We start from the raw sequence: 22,295 nt of genomic DNA, 5'->3' as shown, positions 1-22,295 counted from the left end.
GTGATGCAAATATGTCTAACTACCTTTGTCGGATATTTCATGAGAAGATTAGATCTTATCTCTGTCCCTTTCTGGTGAAAAGCTTTGGATGTAAGAGGCGTGTGTTGTTGCATCTGGATTGAGCAGATGGTCTGCATTTCCCCCAGTTTCTGTCTTTTCTCCTCTGTTAATGAATTGACCATAATGAAAGGAGGGTGGCTACCCCAGGACTGTTCCTGCAGATTCAAGCAGCCTCTCTTTACTTTTTTGAGTATTGCTTTCTGTGTGTGTGTGTGTGTGTGTGTGTGTGTGTATGTGTAATTAGTGTGTCACTGTGTTTTACCAACTCTACTTTAGTAATCATCTTTCGTCAAGATGATGTGTGTGTTGGTTCAAGTTGCCTGCATACCTAGCAGGATATAAGGCCTTGGAGTTGGGTCCTCAGCAGCCTAACTGGGGAAACATGCAGTGGGAAGCTGTGCAGACGAACACCCAGTTAGCTCGGCGGGTGGATGCACCGGTACGTCCACCGTCCCTTCCCAGGAGTTACCTGGTCAAGTTTTCTGTCTTTAGTTTAGTAATGTTGGAGGGCATATGGTTTCAAAGGAGGATAGGCTGGATCCCTGATCTTCTGTTTATTCAGCAGATATATTCATTCAGGATGTACTTCTCACTTCCCATTTGCAATTTGTCCTGATTGTTAACACTAGCATTTATTTTACTCAAATGCTAATCACCACACCCCTAATACTACTTTTTTAGCAAGGAACAGATTTTTATTATCTCCATATCATTTGGGGATAAAGGATAAATTTTAAACTGTTTGGACTGTATGAAGATTGCTAATATTTCAAGGTAAAACAAATACCATTTTATTCTCCCTCTTTAAATATATTGTTCAGGACCTTACCTTTCATCTGGTATCTTTGATTTTAAGTGAAATTGAGACCATTCAGTATGTGCATCCAGACTCAACCACCTCTTTCATTTTTGAACCTGAACAGTACATGCAAGTTACTAGGCCTCAGTCTCCTCTTGCATGACAAATTGGTCATACAGGATTTTTATCAAGAGAATGACCCCAAGTATAAAGTTACATGCATGCTCAGTCGAAAAAAGCCACTGAAGTTTCTAAGCAAGAAACTATGCATACTGTTTAGAAATGGCTGGGATTTAAAATTATATCTCTAAGGATCCCCCCTCCGCTGTGTTCAGCAGGAATAGACTGACCTATTAAGGATGCCATTTTAGGGGCGCCTGGGTGGCTCAGTCATTGGGTGTCTGCCTTTAGCTCCAGTCGTGATCCCTGGGTCCTGGGATCGAGCCCTGTATCGGGCTCCTGCTCAGCGGGGAGCCTGCTTCTCCCTCTCCCACTCCCGCCTGCCTGTGTTCTCTCTCTCTCTGTGTCTCTCTCTGTCAAATAAATAAAATCTTTAAAAAAAAAAAAAAAAAGGATGCCATTTTAGTGCCAAGTCAAGTTTAATCAAAAGCAAATAGTAAGTCTGTTCAGGGATTTGCATAAACAAGCACATCCTCCCCCCCTCCCTTTTTTTGGTGGTGGTGTAGTATTTTCCAATAATTGTTCTGTTTTAATTTAACACATGGCTTTAATGAGCAAATTTTGAACAGACAGAAAAGTGCTGACTCTGGGACCAATTGTGACCCTTTGCTTGGTACCCAAACTGCTATAAAGATGCTTGTGTTTTTTAAAAAAAACAAAAAACAAAAAATGGAGAAAGAACGCGTTAAAAAGAAGTCTGCTTCCTTCACTGGAGCTAAAAAAAATTAAAATCAAGTGGGCTGTACTTTTTAAAAAGTATTTATGCTCCGGGAAGAGCTCATATTAGACAGTGAAGTTCTATTACATATTTTTTATAGTTGCTAATAAGGTCAGAAGTCTCAGAATTTGACTCCTTCTGTTGAAATTATTCTTTGTTATTTAAAAAATGTTTCTGTGGGGTGGCATTATAAAAAAGAGAAAGGTGGGGGGGTAGTCATAGTCGACTTTAGAGAACATGCCCCCCGCCAAAGAATTCAGACTCTGTGGCAGGAGCACTTCTCTCCCACACAGATGTTCACTTAGAAGGTCACGCTTGTGATATGTAAGTGTGTACAGTTCAGCGATTTATGGTGGGAAGAACTCTGAGCATTTATATGATGATAATCATTCATATGGCCTTGCCCTTGACTATTTCTCTGTTGGTAAAAGTGGATTTTGCTATCCACAGGCCCAAAAGCCTCATTTCAATGTGGTTTTCTTTTTTGCTTCTTGAACTGCCTTGTTATGTAACATTGCTCTGTGGCATTGAACAGCTGCCAGATCTCATTTCAGAAGGTAAAGCCAAGAATACCTTATACCTTTGGTGCAAATACTCACCAAGCTGAGATCCAAAAAAAAAAAAAAATCAACCAGGCCTAACTGCAGACAGGTGTTTTGTTTTTTGATTTTTTTTTAATAGATTTTTTTTTAATAGAAAGCAGGAAGTCTTCCCAATTACTGTTATGTAACATGGCCTTTTAAATTTTTTCTGATGTTATTTATAAGAATTTGATTTAAAAAAATCTATCTCAACAATTGCTTCTTGTAGGGAGATCATCGTTTAAAAAACAAATGTACCACATCCTTTAAAACTGATTATAATTTGTCAACATAACTTAGAGTGAAAATAATTTTAACTCTTTCCTGGATCAAGCTCTCTCTTTTTTTTTTTTTTTAAGATTTTTATTTATTTATTTGACAGAGAGAGATCACAAGTAGACAGAGAGGCAGGCAGAGAGAGAGGGGAAGGGAAGCAGGCTCCCCACCAAGCAGAGAGCCCGATGTGGGACTCAATCCCAGGACCCTGAGATAATGACCTGAGCCGAAGGCAGCAGCTTAATCCACTGAGACACCCAGGCACCCCTCAAGCTCTCATTTTAAGAACTGCTCCTGTCCTAACACAACAGAGAGAGAGAGAGAGAGAGAGTACAGGGTTAATTTCTTGAGCAAACTTAAAAACTGAACCAAAACACCTCTGACATTAAGACACAGGCACTCCAGCAGCAATGACTATATCCTTATATCCTACATTTGAGGTTTTCTGGTTGGAATCATAACTGAGACCCAGCCCTGGCCCTCAGGAGCTTGCTTAGCATTTATATGACCTTGGGCAGACTGCTTGATCTTTCAGCCACTGGTTCTGCATCAGAACTGAGCTCCTGGTAGGTATAAGGTACTTGGTAATGGCTATTTTCCTTATAACAAATTACCCCTAGATGGTTTTTTTCCTGAATCCATACCAAGGCTATTTCATGCCCAGGTACAGAGGTCGTGATGCAATTGAGAGCCCAGGCATGATTGTGTGGTGAAAGGAAGCCCTTGCTTCTTTCTTAGCTCCCAGGCAGAGTTAGAGGTTATGCAAGAGCCGTTGCATTTTCATGCACCACAGAGTACAGTGAAATCCTCGCGTGTTTCTTACTCCTTCCAGATTTAACTATTTGGTGTTTCATTCAGTATAATTTAGATAGCTCTATAAAATAAAATCAAGATTCCATATAGTGAAAACAACCATAGAAACCTGGCTACTTACACAAATTAAGTCATTTAAAGAAAAGAACATTAAGAATTACAGTGAAATAATATTTTAAAATCTGTCTTTAGTCTTTTTTTTTTAAGGTAGTCTTGAAGTGGCCACTGGTTCATGCTCAAGTCTCAGATACTTGCATTCTGCATAGAAATGAAAGATGTGACATTATATTAACAGCCTTTATGTTGCCAATATAATATGCAAGCAGTGAATCCTGAAATGTGAATTGATATTGTAATTAAATAAGACTATAACATGAACCTTGTAATATTTACTAAAATTACTGAGTCAGGACCTACTGGGTTTAAAGTGATAGTGGTGGACCTGCCAATCCTGGCCGAGCAGGTGTGCTGCTGTCTGATAAACGGGAAGGTAGAAATGGCCAGCTCTCCTATTGAGAGTGGTCTTTCCTTTCCTCCGAAGGACACAGACAGATCCAACACCTGTGGTCCTTATTTGATTCCCATTTGAGAATAAACACAAAATGAACCAGCAAATAAAAACAGAGTTAGGATGAAACGTGGAGTTAAACTACATGATCCATAAGTGACCTTACAGCTCTATAATTCTCTTGGGACAGCTGGCTGGCTCATTTGCTGGAGCGTGCAACACTTGATCTCAGAGTTGTGAGTTCGAGCCCTATAGTGGGTATAGAGACTGCTTAAAAATTAAAAGTTCTCTTGAGTATATTGAGAAGTATTAGATTTGTTAAGATATTCTTCATTTTCATTCATCATTTTAAAACTTTATTAAGGCCCATATGAGGACAAGATATTAGTGTTTATTTATTTTTTTTTTTTTATTAGTGTTTATTTTTACACTTGATCTTAGCCAAAAGGCTGAGAAGCAACTGTTTATTTTTTAAAAAGAATTAAAATAACCTATATATGAAGGAATACTTTTTAAAAACATGTTATATTAACAGTGAACTATCCTGTTCACCGACTAGGGTACCTGTGTACTCTCCCCACCAACCATCACACTGCTACCATCCCCCACTTCTTTACTCATCTCCACTCTTCCTTCCCCTGTCCCTATATTTAGTAAAACACAAATGTTCAAGAAACATCTGCTGAATGACTAAATGCGCATACAATGTGACAGGAGGGAACTTTCTTTGTGGTGGTGGCAGTGATTGTTGTATTTGGAAATCACCTCTCCTGCAGCAGGAAATTTCAACATAAAAATAGGTTCTACCAATGATTTTTAAGGCACATAATGTTACAATTTTAATCGAATTTACGTGAGTTTTTTAAGTGCAGTCAAACAATACCTTCTTCTTGTCTTACATTTTACTGGAGAATCTGTGTTCATGTTTTAAGTGCTCAGAAATTTCACTACTGTTTTGAATTAGTAACATTATAAAAGAAGTTAAATGCAATATGACTAATGGAAAAGGCAACCTGGAATGTCTCATTATTAGACATCATTGCTCTTCCTATGGGTAAGAACATGGAGTGTCTGACAGCTGTTTTAAAGGAATAAATGTTTTCCTTCAAATGGAAGATTAAATTATATATAATATGTATTATACATTCTCTATATATCTATATATAGAGAAATATATATATTACATATATATATTTCTAGGTTATACAAATATATTTATATGTGTCTCTGTATATAGACACACAGACAAAATTCCCAATTCTTAATGTGGGTCACTTACAAGAGAAGATAAAAATAACAAAGCTCAGCACAGATCAGCAGTTTTTCTCTCCTTAGGGCAGTCATGGAGGGAAAGTGGGAGATTGGACAAGATCATCTATAAGATCCCTGTAGGCACTGTTGCTGTTACTGTTCAGTATAGTACTTATCAGATGCTACAGAAGTCAAAAATAATGAACACATGCTACTCTGCTCTTTATCTCTGTCCCTAATGGTGGTGAGGAGGACCACAAAGACTCACCATGCATTTCTGTCCAGTCCACTGCACTGCCCCTCAGCATCATGACCTTCTCAGCCTCAGCCCTGTCTGTCCTTTTTAGGGTTTGGAGCATTGGCTGAGGAGCCGGTTATGATGCCTCAAGTACAGAGAAGGTTACTGCTTGCCATTCATAATCCAAAAAGAAACACTTCTCAAGCTTAGCACATAGTTGCTTTTACTTCTTTGTATCCATTTTATGGGGCTAGAGAATTTTAAATGTTATACTTAACCCAAGAGAAACCCACGTTTTATGGATTGGAAGAATATTGCTAAAATGTGCATACTACCCAAAGTGATCTTCAGAGCTAATGCAACTCCAGGCGTAATCCCAATGGCATTCTTTACAGAACTAGAAAAAGCAATCCTAAAATTCACGTGAAACCACAAAAGACCAAAAGCAATCTTGAGCAAGAAGAACAAAGGTGGAGGCATCAGTACTTTCTGATTTCAAAACGTATAACAAAGCTACAGTAATCAAAACAGGATAGCACTGGCATAAAAATAGACCTATAGACTAATGAAACAAACGGAAGGCCCAGAAATAAATCCATGTGTCAGCTGATCTTCAACAAGGACACCAAGTACACTAAATAAGGACAGGCTGGTTTCTTCATTAAATGATGCTGGGAAAACTGGCTATATGCAAAAAAAAAAAAAAAAAAGAAGAAGAAGAAGAAGAAATTTATCCCTTATTTCACATCGTATACAACAATCAACTCAAAATGGGTTAAAGACTTAAATATAAGACTTGAGACTATAAAAGTACTAGTAGAAAACAAAGGCAAAAACATTGGTGTTGGCTGTGATTTTTTCAGATAGGACCCTAAAAACACATGCAACCAAACCAAAAATAGACAAGTGGAATTGCATCAAAGTAAAAGCTTCTGCACAGCAAAGAAAATAATTGATGGAATGAAAATGCAACCTATGGGATGGAAGAAAATATTTTAAAACCATATATCTGATAAGAGGTTAGTATCCCAAAATATGTAAGGAACTCATACAGCCCAATAGCAGAAGCAGCCTGATTTAAAAACAGACACAAGACCTGAGAATAGCCATTTCTCAAAAGATAAACAAACAGCCAATAGGTCTGTGGAAAGATGCTCAACATCACGAATCAGCAGGGAAATGGAAATCAAAGCCACAATGAGATATTACCTCATACCTGTTAGAATGGCTGTTAGAAACAAGACAAAAGATGGCCAGTGCTGGTGACGATGTGGAGAAAGAGGAACCCCTGTACGTTGTTGCTGTGAATGTAAGTTGATGTAGCCATTATGAAAAATAGTATGGAAGTTCCTCAAAAAATTTTTTAAAAACAGCCTTATGATCCAGCGGTAGGTTACCTTTCCACTCTGCTGATTGTTTCCTTTGCTATGCAAAAGATTTATCATTAAATGTAGTCCCAATTGTCTATTTTTGCTTATGCTGTTTTAAAATTTAGAGGGATTCAGATTTGTCTTTCTCACTAGGAGACTATCAACAGAACTTATTAAGAGTACTATTTGTTTTGTTTAATTAAAAAGCAAATAAAAAGAACATCAGGCCAGCCTTGAAATTAAAATACATGGTTGTCACTTTTTTTTAAGAGAGAGAGTGAGACATCGAGAATGCACATGAGTGGGGGGAAGGGTAAAGGGGGAGAAAGAAAGAGAGAATTCCAAGCAGGCTCTGCTGTCGGAGCCCCAAAATGGGGCTCTTTCCCTCTCATGAGCCTGAAATCATGACCTGAGCTGAAATCAAGAGTCAGACACCCAGCTGACTGAACCCCCCAGGCGCCCCTAGGGTTGTCACTTTTAAATGTCTGGGCTCTCTTACCAGAACCAATTCTGATTCTTATTCCCAACCAATATCTTAATGTGAGACCCTCTGACAAATAACTACATCTAACACTATATTGATTATTTCTGGCATTTATAACTATTCTATTGGTATATTTTAGAAAATTTGGTATCACTCACACCTGTCCGAATGGCTAGAATCAATAAGACAAAAAAACAAGATTTGGGAAGGACATGGAGAAAAAGTAACCCCCATGCACTATTGGTGGGAATGTAAATTGGTGCGACTACTTTGGAAAACACTATGGAGTTTTCTCAAAAGATTAACAACGAAACCACCATGCAATACAAATATTTCCACTTCTAGATACTTATGCAAAGAAAATGAAAACACTAATTCAGAAAGACCTATTCATCCCTATGTTGTTGCAGCATTATTTATCATAGTGAAGATATTGGAAGCAACCTAAATATCTATCAAAAGATAAATGGCAAAAGAAGGTGTGGGGTAGGATATGTGTGTGTGTAAAATAGAATATTAGCATAAAAAATGAAATCTTGCTATTGGCAACAACATGGGTGAACCTACAGGGTGTTATGCTAAGTCAGACAGAGAAAACACATACTATAGGATTTCATTATATGTGGAATTTAAAATCAAAGCAGCTCTTTTCCCTGGCACCTCAGAGGCAGCAGGCTGCTTTAGGATGAAGCTGAACATTTCTTTCCCAGTTACTGGCTGCCAGAAACTCATCGAAGTAGATGATGAACGCAAACTCCATACCTTTTATGAGAAGCATATGGCCACAGAAATTGACGCGGGCACTCTGGGTGAACAGTAGAAGGATCGCACCATCCTAATCAGAGGTGGCGATGACAAACAAGGAGTCCCCATGAAGCAGGGTGTCTTGATCCATGGCCATGTCCACCTGCTGCTGAGGAAGGGCCATTCCTGCTACAAACGGAGGTGGACTGGAGAAAAGGCTACTCTGTTCGCCGTTGCATTATGAATGCCAATCTCAGTGTTCTCAACTCAGTCATTGTTTAAAAAAAAAAAAAAAAAAATGGAGAAGGCTATTCCTGAACTCACCGATTCTACTGTGCCATGTCGCCAGAGGTGCAGAAGAGCCTAAAGAAGGCATCACCTTCTTTAGAGGGACTTTTCCAGTCCCTCTAAAGAAGGTGATGCCCGCCAGTATGTTGTGAGAAAGCCCATAAACAAAGAAGCTAAGAAACCTAGAGCCAGAGCACCCACAATCCCATGTCTTGTTACTCCATGTGTTCTGCCACACAAATGTTGGCATATTGCTCTGAGGAAACAGCGTACTAAGAAAGATAAGGAAGAGGCTGCAGAACATTCTCAGGTTTTGGCCAAGAGAATGAAGGAGGCCAAAGAATAACTCCAAGAACAGATTGCCAAGAGACAGAGGCTGTCCTTTCTGAGGCTGTCCTGTCTGAGGCCAGTCAACAGTGAGATCTTCTGGAGTTAACAAATAAGATCAGACATCAAAAAATAAATAAAAATCATATTAAAACAAATGAACAAATGGAACTGAAACAAACGCACAAATACAGAGAACAAGCTGATGATTGCTGTAGGGTAGAGCAGTGGCAAGGATGAACAAAATAAGCAAAGGCAGTTAAGAGGTACAGTCTTCCAGTTGTAAATACATAAGACGTGGGGATGAACTGTGCAACACAGGAAATCTCGCCAGTAGTCTTGCCACAGTAGTGTATAGGGGCAGATAGCAACTAGACAATGTGGTGATCCTGCTGTAATATGCACAAATAGCGAATCACTGTGTTTTTACCTCAAACTAATACAACATTGCGTGACGGTTACTCTTCAGTTTAAAAATAATTGGCATCTCCAAAATTTATCTCAAAGGAGAGAAGCAGCCTGGCATGTGACTCTCATTGCATTAACAAGATAAGGATCTAAACCCATAGGAAGAACATACAATAAGAAGTCCCCTGTACCACAGTTCTTTTCTCTTAATACTCTGTGTCCACATAATCATCTACCCTTCAAGGATGAGTTTTTTGCACGTTTGGGACACAGCGGCATGGTAAAGGCAAGTTTTGTAGTCCCTTGTTACCCTCTCTCCCTTCTCACCTTCCAGATCTAACTAAGGACTGAGTCTTAATTGTATTCTGCTTACTTTGTAATCTAATAGGATACCTATGTAATAATTTAGATTTCTAATTTTTAAACATTGTTTAATTCACAAATTATACTGTCCTACTTCATCTTCTTTGTGACCTACTATGTCAACATTCCTCAGAGGAAAGTCTTCCTTAGGAGGGAAGTTTACCATGGCTTTAATCAGGTAGTGAAAGCATACGACTGAAGAATATGTACATGTCGTGACACCTTACCCGGTTACTGTCTATGCTGCCAAGTTCCCTGTATCACCACATACTTACTGTCATCATTAGGCAGCTTTCGTTATTCTTTTGTAATAATACATAACACAAAAATATAATTGCCTTCATCAAAGAGCCCACAGGACAGAGAGAAGCAATACATGCATAAGTGGAATATAGGTCTAGGAAAGATTTTTAAGTGAAGAAAAAACACAAAAAAATGGATTTTTCTTTTTTAAATATTTTATCAAGTACTGCTGGTATCTGAGAAACCGCTACAAATTATTTTTTTAATAAACACCATACCAATAGTGTTTTTGTTTTTTTCAGGTTTCTTAACCCCTCTTCTTAAATTATCTTAACATTCATCTGGTTACAAAATAGGAAAGCTAGAAAGGAAAGGGGAAATAGCCCAGTGATGTTACGTTTCTAAGGATCATCAACTGCTCGTTTAAAAAATATTTGTATATTCTTTGGGGAACAAAAATAGAGCTGGGTGCATTTTTTTAAGTATTATGCAGACATAAAAATTTAAAATATATTTATTTGTAGGCCATGGACGTCTGAGGATGCTTGTCATATTAGGGGATAGCCTCCAGTCTGTTGTGTTAGAAATGACAAGGTTTTGGCTAGTTATGTGAGTGGATTTGTTCAAATCAGGCCTAAAATGTTATGTTCACTCTTTTTTCTAGAACTCCCTTTGTTTGGAGCTCTAGCCTTATATGTGCCACGGCCAGCTCACTGCTCTTGGCTCTGCCTGATGCGTGTGCACAGTGCACTTGTTCATACTGAGAAGGGCCGTCTCTAGGAAGCAGGCGGTTCTGTTTTGACCATTGCTAGTATAGTGCATTACTCCACAGTTGAATGACATTGCTTCGGTGTCTTTTTAAAAAACTATTTGGAACCCATGATTGATAATTAACATTTGATGGAACAGTTGAAGACTTTCCATTGCAAATGTTAGAAAGCCCAACTCTTGCTTGCTAAGGCAAAAAGGTAGCTTATGGGCTCACATAGGATAAGTCTGCTGGTGGTTGGTATCCTTTGCCCAAGGGACTTAAAATGGCACCAGAACCCTGTCTTCTAGCTCTTTCTTCATTTTTAGCCTTCCTCTGTTGACAAGATGGCCTGAAGAGGCTCCAGCTCTAAATCTTCTCTGATTCTAGTCAGCTCAAAATGAGACTGAACAAAAAAGTCTGGGCCTGGCAGGCATTTGCCCAATTATCTTATGTGCCCATCTCTGAACCAGTAACTCAGCCCCTAGGCAGGAGAATTGAATGTACTGATTGGCTTGGATCAAGGTCATATACTCTCTCTTGGAGCTGGGGATGGATTGAGAACTGGTGCCCAAAGAGAAGACATTTATTCTGTGTAGCTAAAAAAATAAATGCCCACAACATTAAATGACAAAATGATGTCACTAAATCTAAGATCCTAGTATACAACCTACTGAACACAATAGTGTCAATGTGACACTTTGCTGCGAGAGACATGTTCATAGAGCGTGATGATATAAGAATCCTGAAGAAGCTGAGCCTCTAGAAGGGACACTGAGAATCACCGATGAAGTTAATTTTGCATGTGTAGAAACTGAAGCCCAGAAATTCCAGGTTCAAGCTCACATGAAAGATCAGTTTAGAAATAAGAATATAATCTGAACCCCTACTTCCAGCCATGGCAGAACAACTATATTTACCTTCCCATCTTAAAACAACCAACAGACCAGGAAAAAACATATAAAACCACACTCAGATATTGAACAGGTAGTATAGTACTATGATACCTGAAAAAAGGAACGCAATAACAGGAGTCTTCTTTTTTTTTTTTTAATTTATTTAACAGAGATTACAAGTAGGCAGAGAGGCAGGCAGAGAGAGAGAGGGGGAAGCAGGCTCCTTGCTCAGCAGAGAGCCCGATGTGGGGCTCGATCCCAGGACCCTGGGACCATGACCCGAGCCGAAGGCGAAGGCTTAACCCACTGAGGCGCCCCAATAACAGGAGTCTTCAGATTGATTTCATTTCCTGCTTAAGGGCAGTTTTGTGGCCACAATACATAGAGGGAGAATCTAAAGAGAACCCAATGGTCTAGGTGAGTTAAAGATACAGAGATTGGAGTTTGAGGAGGCAAAGCAGCTAAAATTTGTAGAGCAGTGTTCCTGGGGTAGGGGGGTAGAATTCTGTCGATCTGCATTGGGGTCTCCTTGATTCTTAGAGCAAGTACCTATCTACATATGCACGAAAGGGGCCTCTTAAAACACACATATACACACCACCACCACCACCACCGCGATGGAAAACATTAAGCTGAAAAATTACTGAAATTCACTCAGGGTTGAGAATAGTTTTGCCCTCCAGAAGGTGTAGAAAAATGTGATAATATATGAGGCATTGTTTTAAAAGTCCTCACAGGGGATTATCTCAGTAGCATGACTAAATTAGCAATAGACTGAAGGTTGCAGTTAGGAAAAAAATTGAAGCCATCTGAAAGAATCCAAGTCAAGGGCGCCTGCATGGCTCAGTGGGTTAAGCCTCTGCCTTGGGCTCAGGTCATGGTCTCAGGGTCCTGGGATCGAGCCCCGAATCCGGCTCTCTGCTCAGCAGGGAGCCTGCTTTCCCTTCTCTCTCTGCCTGCTGCTCTGCCTACTTGTGATCTTTCTCTCTCTCTAATTAATAAATAAATAAAATCTTTAAAAAAAAATCCAAGTTGAATCTCTAGAGATTGAAGATACATCTGAAATGGGGGCACCTGTCTGGCTCAGTCAGTGGAGCATGCGACTCTTGATCTCAGGGTTGTGAGCCCCATGGTGGGTGTAGAGATTAAAAATAAAATCTTAAAAAGTAATGAAAAAGTACATTGGATAATATTAATGGCATATTAGGCATCAAAGAAGAAAAGATTTGTGAACCAGAGGACACAACTATAGAAAACATCTGAAATGAAGGACAGAAAGATTTAAAAAAATAAGTAAAAATTAACATAGCATCAGTGTTCAGTGGGGGACAGTATCAAGCAATCTAATTTAAAAGTGTAATTGGAGGGGCGCCCGGGTGGCTCAGTGTGTTGAGCCACTGCCTTCGGCTTGGGTCATGATCTCAGGGTCCTGGGATCGAGTCCCTCATCGGGCTCTCTGCTCAGCGGGGAGCCTGCTTCCCTCTCTCTCTCTCTCTCTCTCTCCCTCTCTGCCTGCCTCTATGCCTACTTGTGATCTCTGTCAAATGAATAAATAAAATCTTAAAAAAAAAAAAAGTGTAACTGGAGTCAGAAGGAGCAATGGTGAGGGGCCAGGGAACAGTACAATTATTTGAAGATCTAATCAAAAAATTTTTAATTTTGATGAAAACCCATAGATCTAATAAGTACAGTGAACTATAAATAGGGGCAAAAATATGAAGAAAACAACACCTTGGTATATCATAATGAAATTGCTAAAAACCAGTACTGAAGAGAAAAATCGTAAGAGCAGCCAGAGAGGAGAAAACCAGGTTATGGGAAAGAAAAATTATATTCCTTAAGTGGTACTTTACCTCAGCCTGGAAGGAAGTTGTTCCTCTCCCTTGTGACATCAGAATGTGCAGAGGACATATTTAAGATCTAGAAACTAAACATGCATTCAGCTTCTCTGCAATTTTATTTTCATATTCCAGCTTCAGAAAGTGTTTATAATTTTATGACTTTGTAGGATCTTAAATGTGCACACTCATAGTCATAAATTACAAAGTACATTTTTTTAAAAGAGAATTGATTTTTACACTACCGTTTTCTTCTTTAATATCTATAAAGTTTCGGGGCACATGGGTGGCTCAGTCAGTCAAAGTGGCTGCCTTTGGCTCAGGTCATGATCCCAAGATCCTGGGATGGAGCCCTGCATCATCAGGCTCTCTGCTCAGCAGGGAGCCTGCTTCTCCCACTCCCTCTGCCTACAGCTCCCCCTGCTTGTCCACACACTCTCTGTCAATAAATAAAATCTTTTTTAAAAACTCTATAAAGCTTATTCCAGTGTTAGGAAAATATGTCAGAGGAAGAAACAAATTATTTTTCTTTGTCACTGAATCAATTACATATTTTAGAAAGTTTTTTAAAAGGCAGAGGGGGAGAAGGGGAAGAAAATACATTTTACATAGAGATGAAAAATACTGATGACAGAGTTCTCCTCAGAAACTATGGAAGACAACAGAGTGACATCTTCAAAGTACTCAATGACAACTAAAAAAAAGCCTTTCAAAAATGAAGACATAAAATATTTTTTTAAACAAAGAAAACCGGGGAAAATGCATCCCCAGGAGACCTATACTACAAGAATGTTAAAGGAGGTTCTTCAGACAAAAGGAAAATACCAGATGGAAATTTAGATCTGTACAAAAGAATAAAGAATCCCAGAAATGGCAAATGTATGGATAAGTGTAAAAGATGGTTTTTTTCTTTCATTTTAGTGATATTAAAGATAACTGACTAAAGCAAAAAGTGATATTACATAGTTTATACAAGTATATGACAGCAATAGTATAATGTACAGGGTGAAGGAAGCACAGTGTCATAAGAGTCTTACACTTTACATAAAGTGGTATAAAATAGTTACAAGCTAATAGAGACAAAAGGGACTCATAAAAAATATGCAATTTATTCAAAAGTATGGAAGAAGAGAGAAAAAGGAACAAGAGAGCAAACAAAGTTATATAGAAAACAAAGCCAACGTGGCAGATTTTAAACCCAATCATATTGATAGTTACTTTAAAGGGAAATGGCCCAAATACTCCACTAAAAGGCAAAAGTTGTCAAATTGGATTAAAAAAAAAAAGCAAGATCTAATGTGCTATCCATAGAAACCCACTTTATTTATTTTTTTTAAGATTTTATTTATTTATTTGACAGAGATCACAAGTAGGCTGAGAGGCAGGCAGAGAGAGAGGAGGAAGCAGGCTCCCCTCTGAGCAGAGAGCCCGATGTGGGGCTCGATCCCAGGACCCTGGGACCATGACCGGAGCCAAAGGCGTTTAACCCACTGAACCGCCCAGGTGCCCCAGAAACCCACTTTAAATATAAAGACCCAGAGAAGTCAAAAGAAAAAGCTACCATGGAGACAATAATTCAGAGAGAGAAAAATAGAGTGATTTTCAGAATAAGGAATATTCGTGAGAGGAGAGAAGGTAAAATTCATCAAGAGAACATAATTTAAAATTTATATTCACCTGGGGCGCCTGGGTGGCTCAGTGGGTTAAGCCGCTGCCTTCGGCTCAGATCATGATCTCGGGGTCCTGGGATCGAGCCCCGCATCGGACTCTCTGCTCAGCAGGGAGCCTGCTTCCTCCCCTCTCTCTGCCTGCCTCTCTGCCTGCTTGTCATCTCTCTCTGTCAAATAAATAAATAAATAATCTTTTTTAAAAAATTAAAAAAAATTTATATTCACCTAATAACAGAGGTTCAAAATACATAAAGCAACAACTAAAAAGTGAAAGAGACAGATCTACAATTGTAGATGGAGACTTCCACAGTTGTTTCTCAGTGACCGAGCAGACAACTAGAACACTAATAATGAGATGGAAGATTTGAACTATAGTGTCAACCAGTTTGGCCTAATCGATATTTATGGAAGTATTCTACTCAGCAACAGAAGGTGTATACTGTTCAAAATAACACATACCTGAAAAATTTTCCACATGTTTAGAAATTAAACAACTTACTGCTAAATAACTCATGGTTAAAGAAGAAGAGACATTAGAAAATACTTTGAACTGAATTTTAAAAATATGACATATCAAAATTTGTTTAATACAGCTATGGTGAAATCTTTACCACTAAATGCTTATTTTAGGAAAGAAAGAAAGTCTTAAATCAGTGAGTTAAGCTTCCACCTAAAACTTGAAAAAGACATAATTAAACCAGGTCATGGAAGGACATATTAAAGGTAAGAGCAGCAATCAGTGAAGTAGAGGAAAGTAGAGAAAACCTGAATCTCTTCCACTAGAGCTTTAAAAAGGGTTTTAACTACATAGTTTAATAATTTCTTATGCACTGTAGTCTAACCTTTTTCCTGGCATATTAGAGAAATACTTCCATTCTTAATGTCTGTTAACAGTAAACTTCGGATGACATTATTACAACTAAACCAAAGAAATTGAAACCTGTTTATGTGGAAATATATACTAGTACAATATTGGCTTCAGGGAATTGTGGATCGTAAGATAATGTGGGTTGGTTTGGGGGCTCTTTGTCTTGTAGTATTCAGTTTCCTTGTCTGTAATGTATGTGTAGAGATTATGGATTGTACTGTGGTTTTTATTGCACAACCAAGGATGAGTCATTCACTTTTCTATCATAGCTTCATAATACAACTTTAGGAGACCGACATTTTGAAGTATTGACTATGTTGATTTTTTTACTGCTGATACTTAAATGCAAACTTCTTGATCCAAGTAATAAAACTAAACTTTCAAAATGAAGTGTTTTAGGTTATGTATTTGACAGTGTTAAACTTTAACCATGATTCAGTTTAGAGGTAAAGTTCTCATTAAAACTCCTGTGGCTGGGGTGGAGGTGGGCGGAAATTTGCTTCTGAAGCATAAAAAAGTCTAAACATTAAAATCATGGGTTTTCTAATACTTTAAACAATCATATTTTGAAACAGTATTTTTAAATTATTGGTTGTTTTTATTTTTTCCTATTTTTATGTTATTTATTACCCAGTCTATACCTTGTAACTTAATAAAAGTAAGTAAATAAATGGAATCCCTGGAAAACTTGGACAAACTTTGAAACTACTGCCTGATTCCTAGGTTTCAGAATGATGGCTTTGTATCAGGAGCCACTCTGGCAGCTGAGAACAGAATACAGACACAAGAAACTGTGTGGTGCGCCTGGGTCGCTCAGTGGGTTGGGCCCCTGCCTTCAGCTCAGGTCATGATCTCAGGGTCTTGGGATGGAGCCCCACATAGAGCTCTCTGCTCAGAGGGGAGCCTGCTCCACCCCACACCCTCCTGCTGCCTGGCTCTCTGCCTTCTTGTTATCTGTCAAATGAATAAAAATCTTTTAAAAAAAGAAAATAAACTCTGTGTGTATTCGAGCATGAAGATGGTTGTGTGTGATTCTAAGTAAGCTCACTTGGTCTCCACCACAGTTAACTCAGCTGTAGTTTTAGAGATATTTCTCCCTCACTGAGACAGTGTTCATTTGGGAGGTGGGGTAGGGAGAGGAGAATCATGAAGCAAGCCATAAAGAAATGTAAACTCTGAAGAAGGCCCGCATAAAATCGAGGGAAATAGACTGTATGAGTGGAACTGGTAAGAAGCCCTTATTTGTCTGGACATGTTCACTTAAGGTGTCATTTTAGATCCCAATCCATAAAAAACCATTTTTATAATATTTTGTATGTGGAAGGACTGCCTTATTATATTGCCCTAATCATTGCCCTGCTAATTAAGACCAGTATTACAGGGTGACAGTTATTATCCCAGTATTTTCCTACTGTTATTTTTCATATTCAGGGGGACATCATTTATTAATGGTCTGTATGCCTTGTAGATTTTTATGGCATCTCCCTCAATGTTGGACAGTTTTCTAATTCTTGAAACCTTAGGTCACTCGTTTTCTGTCATTTGTCATCCTCTCCAGAATGGTACTTCTGACCCTGTTAACTATTGTGAGGTTGAGTGTCTGCCTCAGAGAGCCCCTGCGAGCTTTCCCCTGCACAGTCATCCTCTGTAGCAGCGAGCTGGAGAAGCTTTCGCACCTGGGCCCCCTCACCGTGGTCCCATGCCTCCATGCAGTGCCCCATTCAGCCTGCTGGGGGCACTGCACGGAGCCAATGGGTATGCCCTTCCAGTTCCAGGCACCGTTTCCGTAAGTGTTTGGTGCACTCCTTCCACCTTCCCTGCTGTGGGCGCTGCGTTACACAGCCATTCCGTCAGGACAAGGAGAGAGTAGGCGCAGCTAGCATGAGATCAGTGCTGGGGGCTTAACCGTGCTCAAACCTCACTGTTTGTTAGAGATCTTTCTTCAAGAATTTTGAAACCACTAGTCATTTTGACTAGATTTAACTAATAATAAGACAAGAAGGTATTGCCTTGATACTAAAGACACTCCTCTATTTTGAGTACCTGTTTCCTACTGCTTTTCGCAGGGAACCCCCACACAGTTTTATATATTTCTTGCTAATGATCATAGCCAACATTATACATTCTCTGCTCATGACTTAATAGTATAAATCAAAATACTTTAACTGAGGTGGCAAAATCTGAGGACCAAAATTCTAAATTTCAAATATTTTGGATCAAAGTTAAGCCATCTTGGTGAGACTAAAATTGATTACATAAAAGAGTATGTTCTGGTTGCCCAAAAGATAAAAATGGGGGGAAAAGGATGAAAAAGCCTTTCTTGCCCAGCTGCGTATCTACCTACATTGCTTTCCGTTTTGATTTCGATCATCTGTTCTCTCCCTCCATCACCCAGTACCAGGCTGCAGAGATGACTCACCAGAGCCTCCCAAATGTCAGTCCTCTTACCCCAAAGCAAAATTTCATTTCCCCAAAAGTGTGTGTGTGTGTGTGTGTGTGTGTGTGTGTGTGTAAGTAGGCCCCTTGCCGGGTATGAAGCCCAACATGGGGCTTGAACTCACAACCCTGAGATCAAGACCTGAGCTGAGATCAAGAGCCAAATGCTTAACCGACCGAGCCATCCAGGCACCCCTCCCCAAATATTTTTCTCGCCTCTGACATAGTTTCCGTTTGCAGCAGGCTTTGCAGGCCAGTGCCTTGGCTATTGGCATTCATGCTTATTACCAGAGGGAGTGTTACGGCTTGGGAGGGATAATAAAGATAGGCTGAAATTTTTTCTCGTCCCGTTGCATAGATTTCTTGTCCTCTCCTTTTATTACTGACATTCAAACTGAAGATAGGAATGTCAGAAACCTGAAGAAAAGGTGTTCTGGTTTTCTTCCAGAAGCCGGGGTTTGGGGCAGGGTCACAGCAGGCCCAGTGGAGAAGAGCTTCAGTTTCCCTGGGTCAGTGCTTGGGAAACAGCTGACCCACAGGCTGTGCCATGGGGGTCCCTCAGCGGCCCACTCACTTCCCTCCGTGTGTTCTCAGACTGGTTCTAACCAGCGTCTTCTCTGGGATAGACGTTTGGGATCCGATAATTAACTCAGTCTTTCGTCCCTGGTTCTCAGTGATGTCAGTGATGTTAACATGAAGGGAGTTGTTCACAGCTAAAAAGCAGTCTCAAATGTCATGGTAATAAAGTTGTCTTCTTTCTAGTTATAGAAAAGGACCTTCAAACTAGTTGCAATGCCCTTTGTTCAGGAAGGTATAATTCATGCTGTGTACTTTGTCACTTCCATTTGTCAAGACGTACCAGAGGTTTGGAGGTGGCCTAGAAAAAAACCTGTGGCAATTTACAAGGTTGCTTTTCTCAGGACCATCCTTGTCCTCCCTGATAATGTTATACACTGAAGCTGAATGCGCTCTTGGATTATCTCACCAAAACACCCTCCCCAAAGGGATTTTATTTATTTTTTTATTTTTTTGTAAATTGATAAGTGATTTGTTCAAATAACTCTAAGGAAGAAAATAGTGCTGGTCAGTTTCCCATGTTATAAAGCCAACGTACGTCATTAAGGTCACAGAGTAAACAGCCGAAACAGATTGTAAGAAACACTAATTAACGATCAGCAGAAGTCATAGAATAAAATAAGACACCACTTAACACCTTATGCATCTTAAGACCATGGTCCCTACTGTTCATCAGCCTTGACTACAAGAAACACAGACAAGAAACCAGAAGTTTGTGTTTTTCTTGTAAAAGGCCTTCAACAGGAATATAGATGACCTCGGTTCTTGATTTACATCCAGTGTTAGCAAAGTTCTCTGAGATGACCTCATCTGCATCTAAGAATCAGTGAACGGGAAAAGGGACAAGGGGGTAAGGAAGAAGGAGAAAGAGCTGACATGACAGCCCTGGAGCAGAAGAAGAAAAAGGAAAACTAAAACACAAACTTTTGAAAACATAAAAAACCTGGAACCATTTAGAATCAAAATCCTATGGAAAAGGTTACTAATGATTGTCCGCTAGCTGTTTCTGTTGTAAAGATGTCAATAATTCTGAACCCCGAGTGCTGACCAGCAGCTGATCCCTAAGAAGGCATCTCCTGTGTTCCAGTGCATTCCAGACAAAAGTTGCCTTCTGGTACAATGCGAGGCTTCGGGCCGAGTCCCTGGACCCCTTGAGAACAACTCCATGCCTCCTTTCTCCCACATTCTACCCCAGTTCTTTCTTAGTGTCCTCCTAAGCAGAAAAAAATCCCCAAGGCACAACTTTTGACCTTTTAATTATTATATTTTGAATGCCCATTATATTCTGATTTAGTCATTTTTAGGACAGGTAATCAGAAAACAACCATCTCTGTTAAACAGAAGGAGATGCATGTGTGCGGGCCCTAGGGCCTCGTGTGCAGGAACAGCACTCCGTTTCCATCATGCTGGAAGGAGCAGTCTTCCAGCTGTCCTGCTCAAAGTTGTATGATTTGGGCAATTGAGTTTTAAAGATACCTTTCTCTGAATTGTCAAAATATGTGATATAAACATCACCGATTATATAAAACTGCATTTAAAATAAAACATTTAAATAAGGCACTTTAACAAAGTATTTGTTACTTTTTCTTTAATGTGCTTGACATTTATTGTATGATGTTAGTGTCATCCAGGAAAGAAACTTGCTTTCAAGTCCAGCAGCCCTTCTCCGAATTTCTGGCCACTTCCAGTCCGCATCCCCCATTTCAGCTAACTGAACTTCCATCTAATGCAGAGACTCTGGACAGGGAACTCCCTTAACCTTCCAGACTCCAGGCCCCGTGACTGCGGCACAGCCATCCTCTCCCCCCTCCTTCCTTTTTCCCAACTCAGGGAATGGGGGAAAGAATTCTCTTATTCAAAGCTAATCCTTCTGTCCTGGATCTTATCTCCACTTGCCACCTTCAGGAACTCTACTGCAGGAGTTTCTCCTCTTTCCCAGTAGTTTTCTTCAGTCTACCATTGCCCACCCTCCTCCCTTCCAAACCTGTTCCCCTTCCGTTCCCCCTGTTGATGCCCTCTTCCCCTCTCCTGTGCCTCTGATTCTGTTGGTTACCAAGGCCTGCTCATTCTGCCTCCTACATAACTCCTTTACCCCTTCCTCCGCCACCGCTGCCCGAGTTCAGCCCACACCATCTGTTACCTGGACTCCTGCCAGACATAGCCTCCTACCTAATTTGTCTTCTGCCAGCCTTTCCTGCCTGTGTCACTCACCTGGAAAATCCTCAGTGACCCTGCTTTGTTCACTGGGCAAAGTTAATCTGTAGGCATGGAAAAGAGACACGCTGTCTCTCTTGATTCTTGCCATGTGATCATCCCCACCTCTGCCCATGCTGAACGTCCTTATGATTCTCTAAACTTCCCATTGTTTGGCTCAAGCCATATACCTTTGATTTCCTTAGAACAGTCAAGGAATTTTCCTAATGCACCCCCTCCAACACACATACCCCAGTCGTGCCCTACAGGTCACCCAGCTGACCCACCTCTTGGGGTGCATCTTAAGCCTGCAGAGTGCCCATCCCCTCCCCTCCAAGCCTTCCGTGTACTCTGTGGGGACTTTCTCTTGAGCATTTTCACACTGTATTTAATGGGAGAAACCTACGGTGAATTCCTTGAGCCAGGATCCTTTTTATCTTTGTGTGTCATTACTTTCAAAATGTTCATGAATGAATAAAAATGACTACTGAATGAAGTCTCTGTTTTGATGACATCTAGGGGAATGAAAAAGACAAAAAGGCTACAATGTTCCATTTTTACAGACAGAGTCCACTGTCATAAGCCATAGTGGTCACAAAACAAAATTTAAGAAATATGCATTCTAGAGATAATGATTCAAAAGGGAATCCAGTTAAATCCCGTTAAACAAGTAGACATTTAGTAAGCTTCCGGTGCTTCAGTCTCCTTTCTAGAACTGTTTCCTGGAAAGCTGTACAACTTTGTATAACGCCCCCTTCCGAGGGGTGTTAACAAAGAGAAAACAGCAGCAGCCCCACACGGCTCAGGATGCCTTTATAAAACACCATCCAAGAGGGAAACGTATACATTACAATTTCCTAGAGATTACTTTCTGATCTCGCATGGGATCCTTCAGTCAGAGCGCCAGCCTGCTCGGACCATTCAAACCCTTCCTTTGTCATATTTTGTCATACTTGTCATATGAAGAGACATCCCAAGAATTCCCAGACGCCGCACTCACTACTGCTGTTTTGAAGGTGGGGAAGGGATTTGGTTCTGTCATAACCTCCCAGTACTCAGTGCTGTTTGCCACGAGCCCAGTTTTAAGGTATTTCACATCATCTACTCTGTTTTTGCTCTCCCCGATGTGACTTTAAGATCCTTTATCATGAGATAACTGGCAGGTACAAGACAGACTTACTTCCTCTGTGCTTCTAGTCTATTTCTGTTGACCTCACCAAGTCAAGTGATACTGGAGTGTCCAACGTCTTGCAACATCTAAGCCAGTGGGTATCCCAGAAACTCTCCTGAAACTAACGCCATGCTTCTATAGCTATTTCATGATTATGTAACTTTTTGAAATACAAGTCAGTGCTGTCTCACTCATTCTGCTCAAAGCAAAGCAAGGCTTCCTACTTTATCCAGTTTTATTCATTCCGG

At 39.9% G+C, this 22,295-nt stretch overlaps 1 protein-coding gene and 1 pseudogene across 6 annotated transcripts in view; both read left to right on the top strand.

The window, feature by feature from the left end:
- Positions 1-22,295, top strand: part of CHN1 (chimerin 1) — a 207,795-nt gene that overhangs the window by 159,590 nt on the left and 25,910 nt on the right. The gene's annotated exons all lie outside the window — the stretch shown is intronic.
- On the top strand, positions 7,875-11,450 carry LOC116597801 (annotated as a pseudogene).

Source organism: Mustela erminea, chromosome 8 (assembly GCF_009829155.1).
Source record: "Mustela erminea isolate mMusErm1 chromosome 8, mMusErm1.Pri, whole genome shotgun sequence".
In the NCBI taxonomy this organism is placed as follows: domain Eukaryota; kingdom Metazoa; phylum Chordata; class Mammalia; order Carnivora; family Mustelidae; genus Mustela; species Mustela erminea.
This window is presented reverse-complemented; position numbering and strand designations above follow the sequence as displayed.